This window comes from Haliotis rufescens, unplaced genomic scaffold (assembly GCF_023055435.1).
Source record: "Haliotis rufescens isolate VD_foot unplaced genomic scaffold, xgHalRufe1.0.p SCAF_5, whole genome shotgun sequence".
Taxonomy (NCBI): Eukaryota; Metazoa; Mollusca; class Gastropoda; order Lepetellida; family Haliotidae; genus Haliotis; species Haliotis rufescens.
Genome location: NW_025964223.1, coordinates 33735747 through 33755253, shown reverse-complemented (window position 1 = coordinate 33755253; position 19507 = coordinate 33735747). Strand labels below are relative to the sequence as shown.

General features: G+C 40.2%; 1 protein-coding gene and 1 long non-coding RNA gene across 2 annotated transcripts in view; one reads left to right on the top strand and one right to left on the bottom strand.

The window, feature by feature from the left end:
- The window catches only part of LOC124115933, a 452084-nt gene that overhangs the window by 25123 nt on the left and 407454 nt on the right, over positions 1–19507 (top strand). The gene's annotated exons all lie outside the window — the stretch shown is intronic.
- LOC124115935 lies at positions 1184–8617 on the bottom strand. The gene is made up of 5 exons (XR_006858050.2): positions 7126–8617; positions 6260–6559; positions 4293–4331; positions 3672–3725; positions 1184–3477 (listed from the first exon to the last, which is right to left on the bottom strand). It is a non-coding gene; the product is annotated as an uncharacterized LOC124115935 (long non-coding RNA).

Sequence of the window (19507 nt, the reverse complement as noted above, 5' to 3'; positions counted from 1 at the left end):
AATATCTACTCCAATAAAAAGCAACCCACAGTTTATTGATAACTTATAGCGAGACACCTCGGATAGTTAATTACATTGTCTACACACAATGCTAAGCAGGTGCACGAAATAACAGGAAGAGTCATGCGTTATATAACATCAGAAACGAGGAGGATGAAATCCACCTTCCAGCAAATTGTATTCATAATGCCTATCAAAGAGATGCTTGTATATTGGTGTAGGGTAGATTCAGCTGTGTACAGAATTGAATAACAGTGTTAACCAATGGCATATAAGTCTTTACATTTAAGAACACATGTAATACTCATGGTCATTTGGACAGAAGTGCAACAGATATGTCGATATCAACAGGTTTGTGCGAGGATCAAGGATTCCCAGCTATTTGCGACACAAGATCATACTTCTTTGTCAGCAACATCTCACATATCCTGTGATACAAGCAAGATTATTTCAAGAAGATATGCGGAAAATCTCAATAAAATCACTTCAGATGACCTTCAGAAGATACAAGGAAACCGGTCGTGTTAGTGACAGGGCCAGGAGCGGCAGACCTTGTATCTTGATGGATTCTGACATCAGCTACATAGACAGCGTTATGCACTCAGATGACGAAACGTCCTCTACCGAGTTACAACGTCTGCTTGAAAGTAAAAAGAGTAAATCTGTTTCAACGGTAACAATTTGTCGTGAACGGAACAGACTCGGCTGGGTTCAGAAACAGACTCGATACTGTCAACTCATTCGCCAACCGAACTGTGTGAAAGAAAACACTTTTGTGAGCAGGTCATGGTGTCGAATGATACATTTGATGATGTCATATTCACAGATGAGTGCACAGTGAAGCTAGAGTCAACGTTAACTAAATGTTTTCGATAGAAAGGGAGTTCACCAAAATTTAAAAGCCGCCCAAAACATCCATATCAAGTACATGTTTGGGCAGGGATTTCATGACGGGCTGCAACAAATATTTGTCTCTTCATGGGGACTATGGACAGTAAGACTTATCAAGATATTCTAAAGGAGTTCTTAGTGCCTTTCATTCAGGACAAGTACCCAGATGGTCATAGACTAATGCAGGACAACGATCCGAAGCATACCAGTAGGAGCACAACACAGTGGCTATCTTTAAATGGGATCAATCACTGGCCAACTCCTTCAGAATCTCCAGATCTCAACCCAATTGAGAAAGCTTGGGCTTATAAACGAACTTATAAATTGCATTTATGCATTCTGGGCAACGATGGATCCAGGAGCATGCTGCAGACTTATCAGTAGTCTCGACACAGTTCTACCAAGGGTGATAGAAGTAGATGGCGATGCGTCCGGGTTTTCAACGCACTCAAATGACCTTGACAAAGACTTTTGTATTTCTTATTTTCCAAAGAGCCAGCTGTAAAAATTTGTCAGGAATTAATAATGAATGTGATTACGAATATGTCTTAACTACTATGATACCAAACAAAGTGTATTTAACGGAGAGAAGTATTGGTTGTTATTAAAAGTTGATCACCACAATGAATATCTTCTGTCTTAATTGTGCCAAGACTAAAGTATTATCCTTTTAACACAAAATACTTGGGACCGTATGATAACACATAACAATGGACGCCAGTTTACAAGAATTGGAATTGACATGGGAATATAGTTCTTTGTTTCACAAAGGCCTATACTAAAGCAGATTGTGAAGCAAGGGTTGCTAACACTGGATCTAAAGGATTCGCCACTTACGTGTAATGGCTACACATATATACTATCATAACTGCAGTGAGTTTGTGATCATTTTGATCGGAAAATATAATCTTAATGATTGTACCTTGTATTATATTCTGACATATGTTGCCATAGTTTCTGTTTGATGTTTTAGGATATGGGTATGTATATGATGCGCAGTGTAGCAATCACACGTTTTAATTTTTATTCCGTGTGAATGGAAAAGAGTTCCAGTTATCAGGGATGAAATATATCAATGTAGTTTCTGCTATTAGGATAAGGAAATAAAAATAACAACTTTAACAGACGGACAAACATTATATTTTCGTATATCATGCTCAAAATAAGAGATATACATAAAAAATAGTATAGCGACACGCATGTGCCAATACAAAACTAAAGGATCAAAATTACTTTAATATACAAAAAGGTCAGTTTTCATGTACACATTAGCCACTAGGTGTAGACCAATAAGCGACAATGACGTTTTACAGCTGTTAATGAAAGTTCATTTTCTTATGGACTGTGCTCGCTACCGGGCGTTGTTTTAGGACGATCATGGTTGATGTTTACACACGATTCCGCCAAAAGACACTATTACATGAAGTGACAAATAAAACTGATTTAAAAGGATTCATTTGAACACGGGAATACTGGGAATAACTGACACACTTAAATACATTTGTATTGACATGTTACTTGAGAGCATTGATGTTTTTGCATTTAAGAGTAACTTTATATACTTAGCATGGAAAAAAGCATATGCAAAATCCCGCCCTCCTTTACAGTGGCCGCCCGGAATATTCAAAGGCTATTGCATATTTATCTCTACATGGGTGGAAATGGACATTGAAAACCAACGTGACGTTACTAATTGCACAATATTGAAAGTTGTTTTCGACTAGACAGGGTTGAACTTAAAGTTGTGAATTATTAACAGCAGATCCATAGCATAAGTAACATTATATTTCATTAATATCATTGGTGGAAGTTCAATTCTTTTCATTCACCGACCCCACACGTATCGGTTTACTTGATTGATAGCGTATACACATTCTTGTTTTTCCTTTGCTTTGCCCTTGGGTGGGAAGGTACTGAATATGACATCAAATATCATGGCCATCTTTGCGATGTAAAATGGCTGGACAGTGATGTTCTGGCCTGACTTTATCATCCTGTAAACATTTCTTTTATACGTTTCTCGCAGGGTGAAAACTGTTCTATAAAGTTCTTTTGTGAGCTGCTTACGGGTCTGTCCACCTCGCTGCCTTGCTTCTTCTACTACGTCCTGTTGAGAATTCCTTGTGTCCAGGGAGGTTTTAATGTTCATATCGCATATTCTGCATGGTAAATCTGCTACCCGCAGATCCCCAAATCTGCTTTCTGTGATGTTGGAGTGCGTTGATGTTAGTGACGTGGCAGATGGCAATACAGTGAATGTCGTTGAGAGGGGAGATGATGACAGTTGTGGTGACGGCAATGCATTGTTTAACGGAGACAGGGCAGGTAATGGAAGGACTGATATTGGTGAAGGCGGCGTGGTGTCAGAAACCATCGACTCTACCAACAGTCGCAATTCCTGGATTTCCTTTTTGAGGATGGCGACTTCAAGCTTCAATGTGACGATATCTGCGTCACTGGAATGGTCAGACAATCCTGTTGTTGAGGTAGATACATGGCGTGGTGATGGTGATGTGCATAGGGTCGTTTCAGGCGATGCAAGTGAGGAAGCTGGAGGAGACGATGCATTTGTCGACTGGCTTGATGCTGAAAAATCAGGAACTATAACGATGTAAAGAAGATTTTGTTAGGTCATGCAACATACATGCACAGGCCACACAGGTTATAACTTAGCTACCAACTTGCTCATACTGTCTAAGAAGTCTGGTTGATAAGACGAGATAAATTCTTTACTAAAATAGTTAGTCATGACAGTAATGAGAAAGGAAACCTAACTTCACCTCATTCGCAGGATTTGTCCTTTTCTTGGTTTGCTCTTGCTCTTGCTGCATATCCTATGAAAGACAAAATTAATATATATTATGAAATGTGTTAGGACCAATCTCATTTAAATCAGATCTTAGTTTTTGCTACCGCTAAACAAAGATCTGAGGACATCCCATTACGGGTCACGTCAGAACGACCTATGATCCAACCAATCAGAGCATCGCTTACCAGATCAATGAAAGTGACAGTCGGAATGTGTTTTCAAATCATGCAACCACGATATATTTAACACGGGGTATTCCAAACGACAGTTACGGGTTTTATGATTATATCCATACAATCTAGGCCATCTATAAGCCATTCCAGAATGTTCTTCTTATCAGTTTTAAAATTCTTATGTCGATTTCTTGTCAGTCATTTCATTTGTCGGTCAAAATTTGCGAAAGGTCGTTCTGACGTGACCTGTAATGGGATGTCCTCAGATCTTCGTTTAGCGATAGTGAGAACTAAGATCTGATTTTAATGAGATTGGTTTTAGGACATCACTTGCAGAGAAACGAAGAAAGTAAAAATTCATATATAACAGTTACTAAGTATAATCGACACAACCATGCAGTAATGTATACGCTACAAACCTCTCGTTTCCTCTTTTTTATACTGGTCGTGCGAGTACCCTGAAATTATAAAGATTCGTAATAAAATGCAACGCGTATCATTAGTGAAAAAACATCGTATGTTAAGTTCGTTTATAAGTTATTACCATTTTTTCATAGCTGTATAGAATTCACTGTAAGTTGTCATTTGTTTCTTTGTTTCATGGGTCATGTCTGTTCAAGTGTAAACACATGTTGACATCAATTTATGACATATATACAGACCCCTTTCTGATGTAATTACAGACTTGCATGTAAAGCTAGATAGTATTGATATTATTGTCAAAGTAAGTCAAATGGATAATTTGGACAGATAATGTCTGATCTATGCAATATGTATTGGCATGAAAATATTGTTGCTAAGTTGAATAATGCCAATGTATAAGATCTACTAGTATTCTATCAGAGCTTCATTGTACCTCCAGATTATTATCCCCCGCCACAAAGTGGAAGGGGGATATAGGAATGGGTGCCGTCTGTCCGTCCTTCCGTCTGTCCGTCACATTTCGTTTCCGGAGCAGATCTTGAAAACCGTACCATATTTGTTCACCAAACTTGGCACATAGATAGGTCTAGTGGTGGACTGGTGCCTTTTGATAGTTTTGGATTTTTCAAAAAATTATGGCAACAACTTTTGATTTAGACTGAAAATGGTGGTAGTCCTCGTTTCCGGAGCAGATCTTGAAAACCGTACCATATTTGTTCACCAAACTTGGCACTTAGATAGGTCTAGTGGTGAACTAGTGCCTTTTGATAGTTTGGAATTTAATTTTTTTTTATTTTTTGAGATTCCATGGCAACGACTTTGTTTAGGCTGAAAATGGCGGTAGTCCTCGTTTCCGGAGCAGATCTTGAAAATCATACCATATTTCTTCATCAAACTTGGCACATAGATAGGTCTAGTGGTGAACTGGTGCCTTTTTGATAGTTTGGGATATTTCAAAAAATTATTTTTCGAGTTTCCATGGCAATGACTTTGATTTAGACTGAAAATGGCGGTAGTCTTCATTTCCGGAGCAGATCTTGAAAACCATACTTATATTTCTTCATCAAACTTCGCACATAGATAGAGCTAGTGGTGAACTGGTGCCTTTTGATAGTTTGGGATTTTGAAAAAAAAATAATTTCGAGATTCCATGGCAACGACTTTGATTTAGACAGAAAATGGCAGTAGTCCTCGTTTCTGGAGCAGATCTTGAAAACCGTACTATATTTCTTCACAAAACTTGGCACATAATGTCTTCTCACAGTATTGAATACATTTCCTTTCTTGTTGGTAAGTTCTGCATTGATTGAGTGTATGTTCCTCCAAAAGTGTCATGGACACAGTTGTTGCATTCACTGACTAACTTCATGCAGAAACACAACTCATTACAAATACAACAGTGTAACTGATCTTAAACCTACTCAACTGTATAAACACTATATATTCTTTTCAACCATACTCTGTACTTCACTTGCTTGATAACGGTGTCAGAACCTTCACCAAAACCATCGCTCCTAATTGTAATAAAGAAGTTGTTCGTCCATATGTCTCATCCTTACTCTTTACAAATTCAGTTACATATTCTATCATAAACTGAAGATGGAAAAACACCAGTAACAACTTGTTTTAGTGCTGCAATTAGGCCATTTACATTGCACACAACCCGACATGTCATATTGGCGGGGGATGTGAGTATTTCATGCTTGTTTCATTTATAACAATTTTTCGTGAGTGACATATTTTCTTATTTAAAATGACATCCTCCATTTGGATCTCTAAATTAAACTACAAATGTATGTTTAACATGTACATTTTCACAGTTATTGCTGCTCATGAGCCTGCTCATATTTATAACGATTGCCATGAAGCAAAGAAAAACTGTTGATTCATGTGGCATAAAATACATTGGTGTATTGTTGGTTGGGGATACATTTTAGAAAAGTACTTGATATGATTTGCTTACCTTTATCTAAACAATAGAGATGGAAATCCCAAACAATAATCTCCATGATTCTAATGAGTGATTCGCCCTGCATTTGTTGTTCTCCAACAGTCAATCGGCTCAAAACTCCTTGAGACAAAACGTTGTTCTGGTCGTAGATTTCAAGGAGCAGCACAGCAAGTTTTTGTTCGACTGTAGGGCTAAACCGCCTGGGTCCAGGTTAACAGTTCCTGCTCTCTCGGTTCCCCCAGATAGTCACTGCACTGACTGTGTCATTGTCCAGCTGACTAAGGAATGACGAAACTTCATCTTCCATATTGCCTGTAATTGACATATCATATGATAGTGATCCATCCAATTGTCTGGTATGTCGCAAATGCCAAAATAATAGTCTCTGAAGTATAAATAGTTTAGGGTTTTCACATATCTACAGGTTTGTCGTGGTCATTACATAACATAACTGATCACCTGTAAGGCTTTCTTTTACACATCATTGATTTTATACACCCATGAAACACACCGCCAGACGTACTGTGGTACTGATGGCAAACCTTTGAAATACATGTAACATGATTCCTATTGTATTCTGTAGCACAGAATATTAGATTGTTAGCTCCGGATCTGACGTAATGTAGCATATGCATGTTATATCTCTCATGTAATATATATTCATAACAATCTGGGAATGTGAGCCATATCATCATAAGTACATACTGCATCGACTGTCATGTTGATATTATGGCATTCAAAATGTATATGGTTAAATTATCCTATTTTTTACGGTCTGGTTTTCTGTTTCCTGCAGCTATACCAAACGTTACCACTGTGTAATGTATGTATATTGTCTAATAAACATGCGAATAAACATTTATAAAACAGAAAAGTACCTATGGAAATCCAAGTGCTCCATTTCTTGGGGAAGTTGTCGAAATTGACGTTGACTTTCCTCCAAACAAGGTATACATCCACTACACACCCGGATCTCCACTTGCCGGATTCGGTGTCAAGAGCCTGAACACGAGTGCCAACACGTACGCTAGTTGTCTCCTCCATGGTTTGGGACGTTAAGCTATATTCGTTGAAACGTTATTTATCGTCTTTTGACTCAAAGCCGTTGGACAATAAGCCGTTACCAATCAGTGCCAATGACCACTTCTATTGTTTTAAGTGTAGGGCAACAAAAGTTTACGACAGACAGGGAGAAAACTATGTTGTTTCAGCTTGAGAATACAATACACACCAGTAAGATGACACGTTTGGCATCCTTTCGCAACGGCGTTGCCATGTCAAAGCCCCTCTACTGATTTCATAAAGGGATTGAATGTTTTTTCTAGAAATTTGGATGATAAGAGTGAGAAGCCATCAAAGAGATGACATCGTGTCTGCTTAGAATATAGAATAATGACTTCAAACACATAACACTATGCAGTCCTTTTTGTCATCTTGTTCTTAACATTCCTTCACTGCAATAGGATTTCTACACAGTATTTAATTAATTTGAAGTTACTTTGAATTCGAGACCAGAGGAAATGCCTGAACGTGTTATGTATCGATACCGGTTGTTTATAAATGTTCACTAAAGGAGGGAGGGCTACAATTGAAACATGCTCATGTCGTTGTGTTTAGTTATGCGTGTGCGCCTGCACTAATGAAGTAAGTGAATGTTAAGAAGTTAAGAAGACAAGATCACGTGTACCTGCATCATGCATCACAGAAAACAATGTAGGTATGGTTTGACACTGTTCCGTAACGTTTTTTAAAACGGATAGGAAAAAACAAGCCAGTGCTGGCTTCTGTTGCTGCATCTCTGAAGATCTGAATAATAAGGTTATCATACTCATTGCCACGTATTAGTTCTAAAATTAGCACCTTTACAACATGGGAGTGTTGGCTCATTGTTTATGTACCACACCATATATTAATGGAGTGTAGGACATTTCCTCCACACTGACAATTCCCTACTCGGACATATGTACTGACATTTCCTAACATTGAATATACATGTATTAATAATTTATATTACAGTTTTATTTACAGTTTGATAAACTATTATAATATGAACATTACAGGTCATCATCACATGTCAAGTTCACTGAATGTCACCAGCTAGAGGTCACATAGGAAATACATTTTACTCTTTGTCCTAGCTTCATTTAAAAAAGAGAGGAAACAATTCATTCATGAATATTCTTATATTAAACGTATGAAACAACTCATTCATGAATATGCTTATATTAAACGTAGGAAACAACTCATTCATGAATATTCTTATATTAAACGTAACATGTTTAAAATGAATCTATTTTATAATAGTCCCAAGATTAGGAACATTGAGAAAATTATCTATGTTGTGTAAAATAATCATGATAAAGGTCAAAACCCGGAAAGACTATTTCATAAATGTTTGTACAATTTTTTAGCTGTCGTTTTACCTCATTCGACTGGTCGGAAACTAGTCTCAGATAAACACAGATTCTAACCAAGTCTGATCTTCTTTGACAAAGAATGCATGAACTGGTTGAGTCACCTCCTTCCATCAGGTTGAAAGGATTACCCACAGAGAAAGAAAGGATTAGAAATCTACATGCTATTATGTATTCACTACCAACTTCCTCTAATAATAAACTGATACCCTTGGTATCCCCAAATGAGATCATGTATACTTTGTCACAGCCGGTAATTGTTAAGATCACAAATCCTGTCTACAGTCAGGCAGTCTATATATGTTTCCAATATCCTGTTATAATTAGGGGTGAATGATAGAAAACACATTCTGACAGTTATCCTGAGACGCCTCCAAAAGTCCACTTTATAATTCTTACAAAAAGTAATATTCCAAAATAATAACATTTAATGGCTTATCCACTTATACCAATAAGCTCATCGCGTCAAGTGTTACGGAGTGGTGATGAGCAATCGTATATGCAAAAGTTGCAAAGATTAAACTGAGGATAAAATGCAAGCTGCAATCTTCACTCGGATATTAGATATTCATTATGGAGATGCGTAACCGAAGTTTATTGTACTCTCACCTACTGACCAGTTGAACATCTTAATGCATTCTGATGCCATTGTAAAATCACTGGCTGCCTGTCTTTCTTTGATGTTTAGATGGAGAAAATCTATTGTGTTAGAACAATCTCTGTTTACTGATAAAAATGTGTAATTACTATGATATATTTACCGTATTTTACACATGTAATTGGATGCACGTAATGAGTACGGATACATGGTTTAAACATATTTTTATTTCAACTGAAATTTGGGATCGGTAAACAAGACAGCGCTTATTTGAATATCTCTTCCTACAAAGAAATCAGGTATAGTTAAGGTGTATACATACACAATATTTACAGAAAAAATACCTTGGTGGTCAGTTATCAAGAGTGACCAGTTGTATCCGTTTTTTTATTGTCAGAATGATGGGGTTATATGTGATATTGACTACTACATAATGTACACAAGATACATACATATTATATGCTAGGGTTTGGTGTTTTATTTAAGTTTAAATCTACCAAAATTTATCATGAAAGTATGGACAGACAGGAGAATTTCTTGATTTGCTTCAGATGAGTACGGTATTAATATCATTTCCTTTCATGTAATACGATAAATTGCTTCTAATTTGATTATAATTGCAACAAACAAAGAAGTAATGTAACGGGTCTTCATAATGGTGACCACAGGATACATGAAGATGGATATAGTTATAGTGGGATGTGTGGTGAGAGGGGTGTGTATGTATGTAAGCATGAGTACGAGGGATACATAAAGGCAGATATAGTTATAGTGCGATGTATGGTGAGAGGGGTGTGTATGTATGTAAGCATGAGTATGAGGGATACATGAAGGTGGATATAGTTACAGTGGGATGTATGGTGAGAGGATGTGTATGTATGTAAGAATGAGTATGAGGGATACATGAAGGTGGATATAGTTATAGTGGGATGTATGATGAGAGGGGTGTGTATGTATGTAAGCATGAGTACGAGGGATACATGAAGATGGATATAGTCATAGCGGGATGTATGGTGAGAGGGGTGTGTATGTATGTAAGCATGAGTACGAGGGATACATGAAGGCAGATATAGTTATAGTGGGATGTATGGTGAGAGGGGTGTGTATGTATGTAAGCATGAGTATGAGGGATACATGAAGGTGGATATAGTTATAGTGGGATGTATGATGAGAGGGGTGTGTATGTATGTAAGCATGAGTACGAGGGATACATGAAGATGGATATAGTCATAGCGGGATGTATGGTGAGAGGGGTGTGTATGTATGTAAACATGAGTACAAGGGATAAATGAGGGCGGATATAGTTATGGTGGCATTTATGGTGAGACGGGTGTGTATGTATGTAAGCATGAGTACGAGGGATTCATGAAGGTGGATATAGTTATAGTGGGATGTATGGTGAGAGGGGTGTGTATGTATGTAAGCATGAGTGAGAGGGATACATGAAGGTGGATATAGTTATAGGGGGATGTATGGTGAGAGGGGTGTGTATGTATGTAAGCATGAGTACGAGGGATAAATGAGGGCGGATATAGTTATAGTGGGATGTATGGTGAGAGGGGTGTGTATGTATGTAAGCATGAGTACGAGGGATACATGAAGGTGGATATAGTCATAGTAGGATGTATGGTGAGAGGGGTGTGTATGTATGTAAGCATGAGTACGAGGGATACATGAAGATGGATATAGTTATAGTGGGATGTATGGTGAGAGGGGTGTGTATGTATGTAAGCATGAGTACGAGGGATACATGAAGATGGATATAGTTATAGTGGGATGTATGGTGAGAGGGGTGTGTATGTATGTAAGCATGAGTACGAGGGATACATGAAGGTGTATATAGTCAAAGTGGGATGTATGGTGAGAGGGGCGTGTATGTATGAACGCATGAGTACGAGGGATACATGAAGATGGATATAGTTATAGTGGGATGTATGGTGAGAGGGGTGTGTATGTATGTAAGCATGAGTACGAGTGATACATGAAGATGGATATAGTTATAGTGGGATGTATGGTGAGAGGGGTGTGTATGTATGAGAGCATGAGTACGAGGGATACATGAAGGTGTATATAGTCATAGTGGGATGTATGGTGAGAGGGGTGTGTATGTATGAGAGCATGAGTACGAGGGATACATGAAGGTGGATATAGTTATAGTGGGATGTATGGTGAGAGGGGTGTGTATGTATGTAAGCATGAGTACGAGGGATACATGAAGGTGGATATAGTTATAGTGGTATGTATGGTGAGAGGGGTGTGTATGTATGTAAGCATGAGTACGAGGGATACATGAAGATGGATATAGTTATAGTGGGATGTATGGTGAGAGGGGTGTGTATGTATGTAAGCATGTGTACGAGTGATACATGAAGATGGATATAGTTATAGTGGGATGTATGGTGAGAGGGGTGTGTATGTATGAGAGCATGAGTACGAGGGATACATGAAGGTGTATATAGTCATAGTGGGATGTATGGTGAGAGGGGTGTGTATGTATGAGAGCATGAGTACGAGGGATACATGAAGATGGATATAGTTATAGTGGGATGTATGATGAGAGGGGTGTGTATGTATGTAAGCATGAGTACGAGGGATACATGAAGGTGGATATAGTTATAGTGGTATGTATGGTGAGAGGGGTGTGTATGTATGTAAGCATGAGTACGAGTGATACATGAAGATGGATATAGTTATAGTGGGATGTATGGTGAGAGGGGTGTGTATGTATGAGAGCATGAGTACGAGGGATATATGAAGGTGGATATAGTCATAGTGGGATGTATGGTGAGAGGGGTGTGTATGTATGAGAGCATGAGTACGAGGGATACATGAAGGTGGATATAGTTTTAGTAAGATGTATGATGAGAGGGGTGTGTATGTATGTAAGCATGAGTACGAGGGATACATGAAGATGGATATAGTCATAGCGGGATGTATGGTGAGAGGGGTGTGTATGTATGTAAGCATGAGTACGAGGGATACATGAAGGCAGATATAGTTATAGTGGGATGTATGGTGAGAGGGGTGTGTATGTATGTAAGCATGAGTATGAGGGATACATGAAGGTGGATATAGTTATAGTGGGATGTATGATGAGAGGGGTGTGTATGTATGTAAGCATGAGTACGAGGGATACATGAAGATGGATATAGTCATAGCGGGATGTATGGTGAGAGGGGTGTGTATGTATGTAAACATGAGTACAAGGGATAAATGAGGGCGGATATAGTTATGGTGGCATTTATGGTGAGACGGGTGTGTATGTATGTAAGCATGAGTACGAGGGATTCATGAAGGTGGATATAGTTATAGTGGTATGTATGGTGAGAGGGGTGTGTATGTATGTAAGCATGAGTACGAGGGATACATGAAGATGGATATAGTTATAGTGGGATGTATGGTGAGAGGGGTGTGTATGTATGTAAGCATGAGTACGAGGGATACATGAAGATGGATATAGTTATAGTGGGATGTATGGTGAGAGGGGTGTGTATGTATGTAAGCATGAGTACGAGGGATACATGAAGATGGATATAGTTATAGTGGGATGTATGGTGAGAGGGGTGTGTATGTATGTAAGCATGAGTACGAGGGATACATGAAGGTGGATATAGTTATAGTGGGATGTATGGTGAGAGGGGCGTGTATGTATGTAAGCATGAGTACGAGGGATACATGAAGATGGATATAGTTATAGTGGGATGTATGGTGAGAGGGGTGTGTATGTATGTAAGCATGAGTACGAGGGATACATGAAGGTGTATATAGTCATAGTGGGATGTATGGTGAGAGGGGCGTGTATGTATGAACGCATGAGTACGAGGGATACATGAAGATGGATATAGTTATAGTGGGATGTATGGTGAGAGGGGTGTGTATGTATGTAAGCATGAGTACGAGTGATACACGAAGATGGATATAGTTATAGTGGGATGTATGGTGAGAGGGGTGTGTATGTATGAGAGCATGAGTACGAGGGATACATGAAGGTGTATATAGTCATAGTGGGATGTATGGTGAGAGGGGTGTGTATGTATGAGAGCATGAGTACGAGGGATACATGAAGGTGTATATAGTCATAGTGGGATGTATGGTGAGAGGGGTGTGTATGTATGAGAGCATGAGTACGAGGGATACATGAAGGTGTATATAGTTATAGTGGGATGTATGGTGAGAGGGGTGTGTATGTATGTAAGCATGAGTACGAGTGATACATGAAGATGGATATAGTTATAGTGGTATGTATGGTGAGAGGGGTGTGTATGTATGTAAGCATGAGTACGAGTGATACATGAAGATGGATATAGTTATAGTGGGATGTATGGTGAGAGGGGTGTGTATGTATGTAAGCATGAGTACGAGTGATACATGAAGGTGTATATAGTCATAGCGGGATGTATGGTGAGAGGGGTGTGTATGTATGAGAGCATGAGTACGAGGGATACATGAAGGTGTATATAGTCATAGTGGGATGTATGGTGAGAGGGGTGTGTATGTATGAGAGCATGAGTACGAGGGATACATGAAGGTGGATATAGTTATAGTGGGATGTATGGTGAGAGGGGTGTGTATGTATGTAAGCATGAGTACGAGGGATACATGAAGGTGGATATAGTTATAGTGGTATGTATGGTGAGAGGGGTGTGTATATATGTAAGCATGAGTACGAGGGATACATGAAGGTGGATATAGTTATAGTGGGATGTATGGTGAGAGGGGTGTGTATGTATGTAAGCATGAGTACGAGGGATACATGAAGGTGGATATAGTTATAGTGGTATGTATGATGAGAGGGGTGTGTATGTATGTAAGCATGAGTACGAGGGATACATGAAGGTGGATATAGTTATAGTGGGATGTATGGTGAGAGGGGTGTGTATGTATGTAAGCATGAGTACGAGGGATACATGAAGGTGGATATAGTTATAGTGGGATGTATGGTGAGAGGGGTGTGTATGTATGTAAGCATGAGTACGAGGGATACATGAAGGTGGATATAGTTATAGTGTGAAGGATGGGAATGATGAGAGGGGTGTGTATGTATGAAAGCATACGCATGAAGGCTGACGTAGATATAGTGTGATGAATGCAGTGGAACTGCGGGAGGGGAGGGTGTATGTATGTTAGCACTGACACATGGGGGCTGACGTAGATATAGTGTGATGAATCTAGGGGTATCGTGGGGAATGATGATGTCCATGCGTGGAGATACGAAGATTGGCGAAGATATTGTGTGATCGTTGTGTAAGCATTCAAGTATTATGGAAACATAAGAGGACAGCCGGACTTAGGGTTGCATGATTTGACATGCTTGTATTGATGTTTTTTAAATTATTTTGAATAATGATGTTTTATGCTTTAGTGTATCAAACATGCATTGTACATACCCACCCGAAATACCCGCAATATGCTGGCAGACTCATTGGATTCGCAATATTTACAAAATGAAATCATATTTGTTTGGTTTACCGGTAAACAAAATTTATTTGAAAATGAAATGGGATTGCTCAACAGATATACACTTGCAAAAGACCTCTCCCGTACAAAATAACAAGAAGAAATGTAACAGGTAACAGAAATTTCTTTGTGATGGTAATATAATTATGTACCAATTAAATAATGTTGATATCACCTTGTAGATTATTATTTCCAAACAACACGGTCTTGATATTAAAGCCCCTGACATGAAAATGGCCCCGGCATGTTTATCCAATATCACAATAACTCAAACTTTATACTCTTCGTTATGACTGCCACTGGATCATCATGAATAAATCTGTAAGACCTGTGTTTTGTTTTAATCGCTGCAGCCCAGTCTTAATTTGATTAAATCTGTTACCAAATGATTAAAATAATCTATGGGAAGGGAAAATATTTTTTTGATAATTCAGTGCCGCAAAGAGGATTCTGGAGTATGTTGTATAATCAAGTATCGTATGTGGATCGTCATCTTTATACTGGGTTGATAATACATTCACTACTCAGGAGGTTCTCTTATTAATAGTATTTATATTAGTAAAATTTATTATCAAAATAAATCAACTAAATTATCATGTTTAAAGTCTTAAATATTCTAGTTATGGCCTAACAGTTAGCATCCGACATGTTCAGATCAGATAGTTATAATTCACACAATATGCTGCTGATAAGACAATAATATTTGAATGCGCCCGAATTTAATCGGATCATATGTTAAGCGCCAACCCAGGTTTGCTTGGCATGTAGTAATGTAAGCAGAGTTTGCTCCCCTTGGTAGCTCCGTTGTCTTGGGAGGCTCGCATGGGTTTCGCGCTCGTTTCGATTGTTGCCAATAAATGTCATCAAGTGTTTACCTGTGTCCTGTCGATGTGTGACAAGTGTACAGTTCATCCTAACTTAACTGGCGTAGTGGCAGCGGTGAAGGGGGAATAATCCACCATGGCAATGCACCTGAAGAGTACGAGGAACTGTCACCATCAAAATTTTGTTGTGCTCTCATGGCTGAGGCTAATACACGTTGAAATTCCAAAGCTCGTCAAACAACGTTATGGGACAGATCTTCGCTCACAAACAATTTCCTCTTTGAAACCTGAAATCTCACCGGCTCTCGATTCGCTTTTAGATGAAATCCGCACAGCAAAGGATGCTAAGGTTATGAGGACAAATACAGCGCTCGTCATTCTCACTTTTTGCTAAGGCACAACAAACGGGTAGAAAGTTTCCAAAATCATGTCCACTGTGTAAAGCTGCAGGACGCAGAGATCATGTTCATTATCTCAGCCAGTGCAAGTTCCTTCCAGATCTTGACCGGAGATACATGGTCAAAGCAAGACAAAATGCCAGTATACTTGATGACCCTGCTGACGATGCTAGTGATGCAGTTGAAAATGTGTGTGCAGTGCCATCCACTGAACCTGTCTCCACTCTTAGTGTGCAAGTCCGTCAGTCGCCCTATATGTACTGTTTTTGTGGCCACCAGACGGCACGAGTCACTGTAGATAGTGGAGCTACTGGTAATATGATCCGCCTCTCAACAGCAACAGGCTTCGGCGCTGACATCAAGACTAGCTCTCAGTCAGCCCATCAAGCAGGTGGCTCTTTCCCACTGAAGGTCGTTGGAGAGACGAGAATCCTTTTCACACCCGACAACAAGGAGTTCGATTTTAATGGTCTTGTGGTGGAAAACCTGGATGTAGAAGTCCTTGCAGGCATACCATTTATGGAGGCCAATGATGTGGCATTACGCCCTGCAAAACATCAGATCATACTTGGTGATGGTACGACATACACATACGGTTCCACAGAAACAACTGGTGACAAACATACTGTGAGACGAGCTTGTGTACTCAGAGCCCCAGACACTTCTACTACCATATGGCCTGGAGACTTTATTGAGGTGCCGGTTCCTGAAAGCTTTGCTCCTGCGGATTTCACATTTGCCATAGAACCCCGCATAGATACCAGACCTGGATGCTATACCTGGTCATCCACTTGGCCAGAATTAGGAATTATCTCAAGCGTCTCAGGCAAAATCAGGATCCCAAACCTGTCCGACACTCCACAAATGCTCAAGAAACACGAGCACTTTTGCCAGATTCGCCAGTTTTTATACCTGACTGCGACCCTGATTATGATGTCGACCCGGCACATCTGCTACCAACTATGTCCCCCCAAATTAAGGACATTGGTTTCTCATCCACTGTTTGTGTAGACCCAGACAATATCCTCCCGCAAGATACCAAATCTCAGTTAGAGTTACTACTTAGTTCGATGATGTGTTTAACCAACATATCGATGGCTATAATGGTGCTTCAGGCCCCTTTCAATCATTTGTTAGCATGGGACCTGTACAACCTCCACAACGGAAGGGTCGTGTCCCGCAATACTCATGAGATAAACTTTCTGAGCTCCAACAGAAGTTCAATGAACTTGAGCGGATGGGTGTATTTGTACGACCTGAAGATGCAGATATCCAAGTAGAATACCTCAACCCTTCTTTCCTAATCAAGAAGTCCAGTGATGGTTACAGATTGGTGACCGCCTTCTCTGATGTAGGACGATACAGTAAGCCACAACCTTCCCTCATGCCTGACGTCGATTCTACTCTAAGACAGATTGCCAAGTGGAAGTACATTATAACAACAGATTTAACCAATGCCTTTTATCAGATTCCTCTGTCCAAGGAATCGATGAAATACTGCGGTGTAGTGACCCGTTCCATGGTGTGAGAGTATATGCCAGGTCTGCCATGGGAATGCCGGGCTCTGAAACTGCGTTGGAGGAGCTCATGTGCCGCGTACTGGGGGATCTTTTAGAGGAAGGGGAGATTGCTAAGCTTGCTGACGACCTTTATTGTGGTGCTGATAGCCCGGATGAGTTACTTCGTCATTGGAGAAGTGTACTTGAAGCGCTCAAACACAACAATCTCAGATTATCTCCTAACAAGACAGTCATTGCTCCCAGGACAACAACCATCCTAGGATGGCAATGGCACCAAGGATCCATTCAAGCAAGTCAACACCGCATATCAACTCTGGCTTCTTGTTCACCTCTGGAAACAGTGAATGGCTTACAGTCATTTATAGGAGCTTACAAGGTCTTGTCCCGTGTAATACCTGGTTGTTCCACACTCCTTGCACCACTTGATGCTGAAGTGGGCGGTTGCCAGTCCAGTGAAAAGCTTCTGTGGTCTGACTCTTTGCTCGATGCCTTCAAAACAGCACAGACTGGTCTCGCATCCAACAAATCCATAGTACTGCCTCACCCCGATGACCAACTCTGGATTGTAACTGATGGTGCTGTTAGGAAGCCAGGAATTGGAGCAACACTATAGTGACTTGCCACGACTAGCAGGATTCTTCAGTGCCAAGCTTCGGCGACAACAGGTCGCATGGTTACCATGTGAAGTGGAAGCCGTTTCAATTGCTATCGCTACCAAGCATTTCAGTCCTTTCATTATCCAGTCAAAACACAAAGCATGTATCCTTACCGACAGTAGACCATGTGTTTTGGCATTTGATAAGTTATGCCATGGGGAGTTCTCTGCTTGTCCTCAGGTGTCTACCTTCTTATTGACAGTTAGCCGCTACCAAGCAACGATACAACACCTCGCTGGTTCTGCAAATGTGCCATCCGATTTTGCAAGTAGAAATGCACCAGAATGTGACAATCCATCTTGCCAAATCTGCTCCTTCATTGAGCGCACAGAAAGCTCTGTTGTTCGACAACTGTCTATAGAGGACATCATGAATGGAACTAGCAGGTCTGCTTGGCGTTCCTTGCAAGAGGAGTGCCAGGATCTTCGATGAACACATGCTCATCTTCTCCAAGGTACCCGACCAACCAAGAAGATAACAAACATCAGGGATGTCAAACGATGCCTAAATGCGGCAACCATGGATGGTTCATCAAGAGAGTGCATTGTTGAGAGTGTAGACAAGTATTGGACGGAGTCCTAACTACCCTACACATACATCTGGATCACCCATCTGCACACCAACTCAAGCAAGTATGCCATAGATACTTCTTTGCTTTAGACCTTGACAGATCCATAAACAGTGTCTCAAAATCTTGTCACCGGTGTGCCTCCTTGCGTAGGACACCTCATGTTGTTGTAGACCAAAGCACCAGTGATCCACCTGAAACTGTTGGGTTTGCATTTGCGTCAGATGTTATGCGCAGGGAACGACAACTCATCTTCGTTCTACGTGAATGTGTCACATCCTACACTGCGGCGTGTATCATTACTGATGAGCATGGCTCCACCCTGTGTGAGGCATTGAATCGTCTTTGCATTGAATTCCGTTCACTTGATGGTCCTCACGCTGTTATCCTCACTGACGCAGCTCCAGGCTTTATCAGTCTAGTCACGGATGAACGTCTCCAGCAACATAGAATTACCCTAGAAATAGGCAGAGTGAAGAATGTGAACAAGAACCCAGTTGCTGAAAAGGCCATACAAGAATTAGAGGACGAGCTTGTGCGCCAAGACCCTGTATGGGGCCCCACTACACCAACAGCTCTTGCCATTGCTGTTGCCCGCCTAAACACACGCATTCGTTCACGAGGCCTGTCTTCTCGAGAGATGCGGACCCAGAGAGACCAATTCACAAACTGTCAGTTGCCTCTGTCCGACAAGCAGTTGATCACAGAGCAACATGTTAATCACCAAACAAACCACGGTCACAGTGAAAAATCCAAGGCTCCTCGGAGTCATCGACCTGTTATTGATCAAATTGAGATTGGCGACCTGGTGTACCTTCATAACGA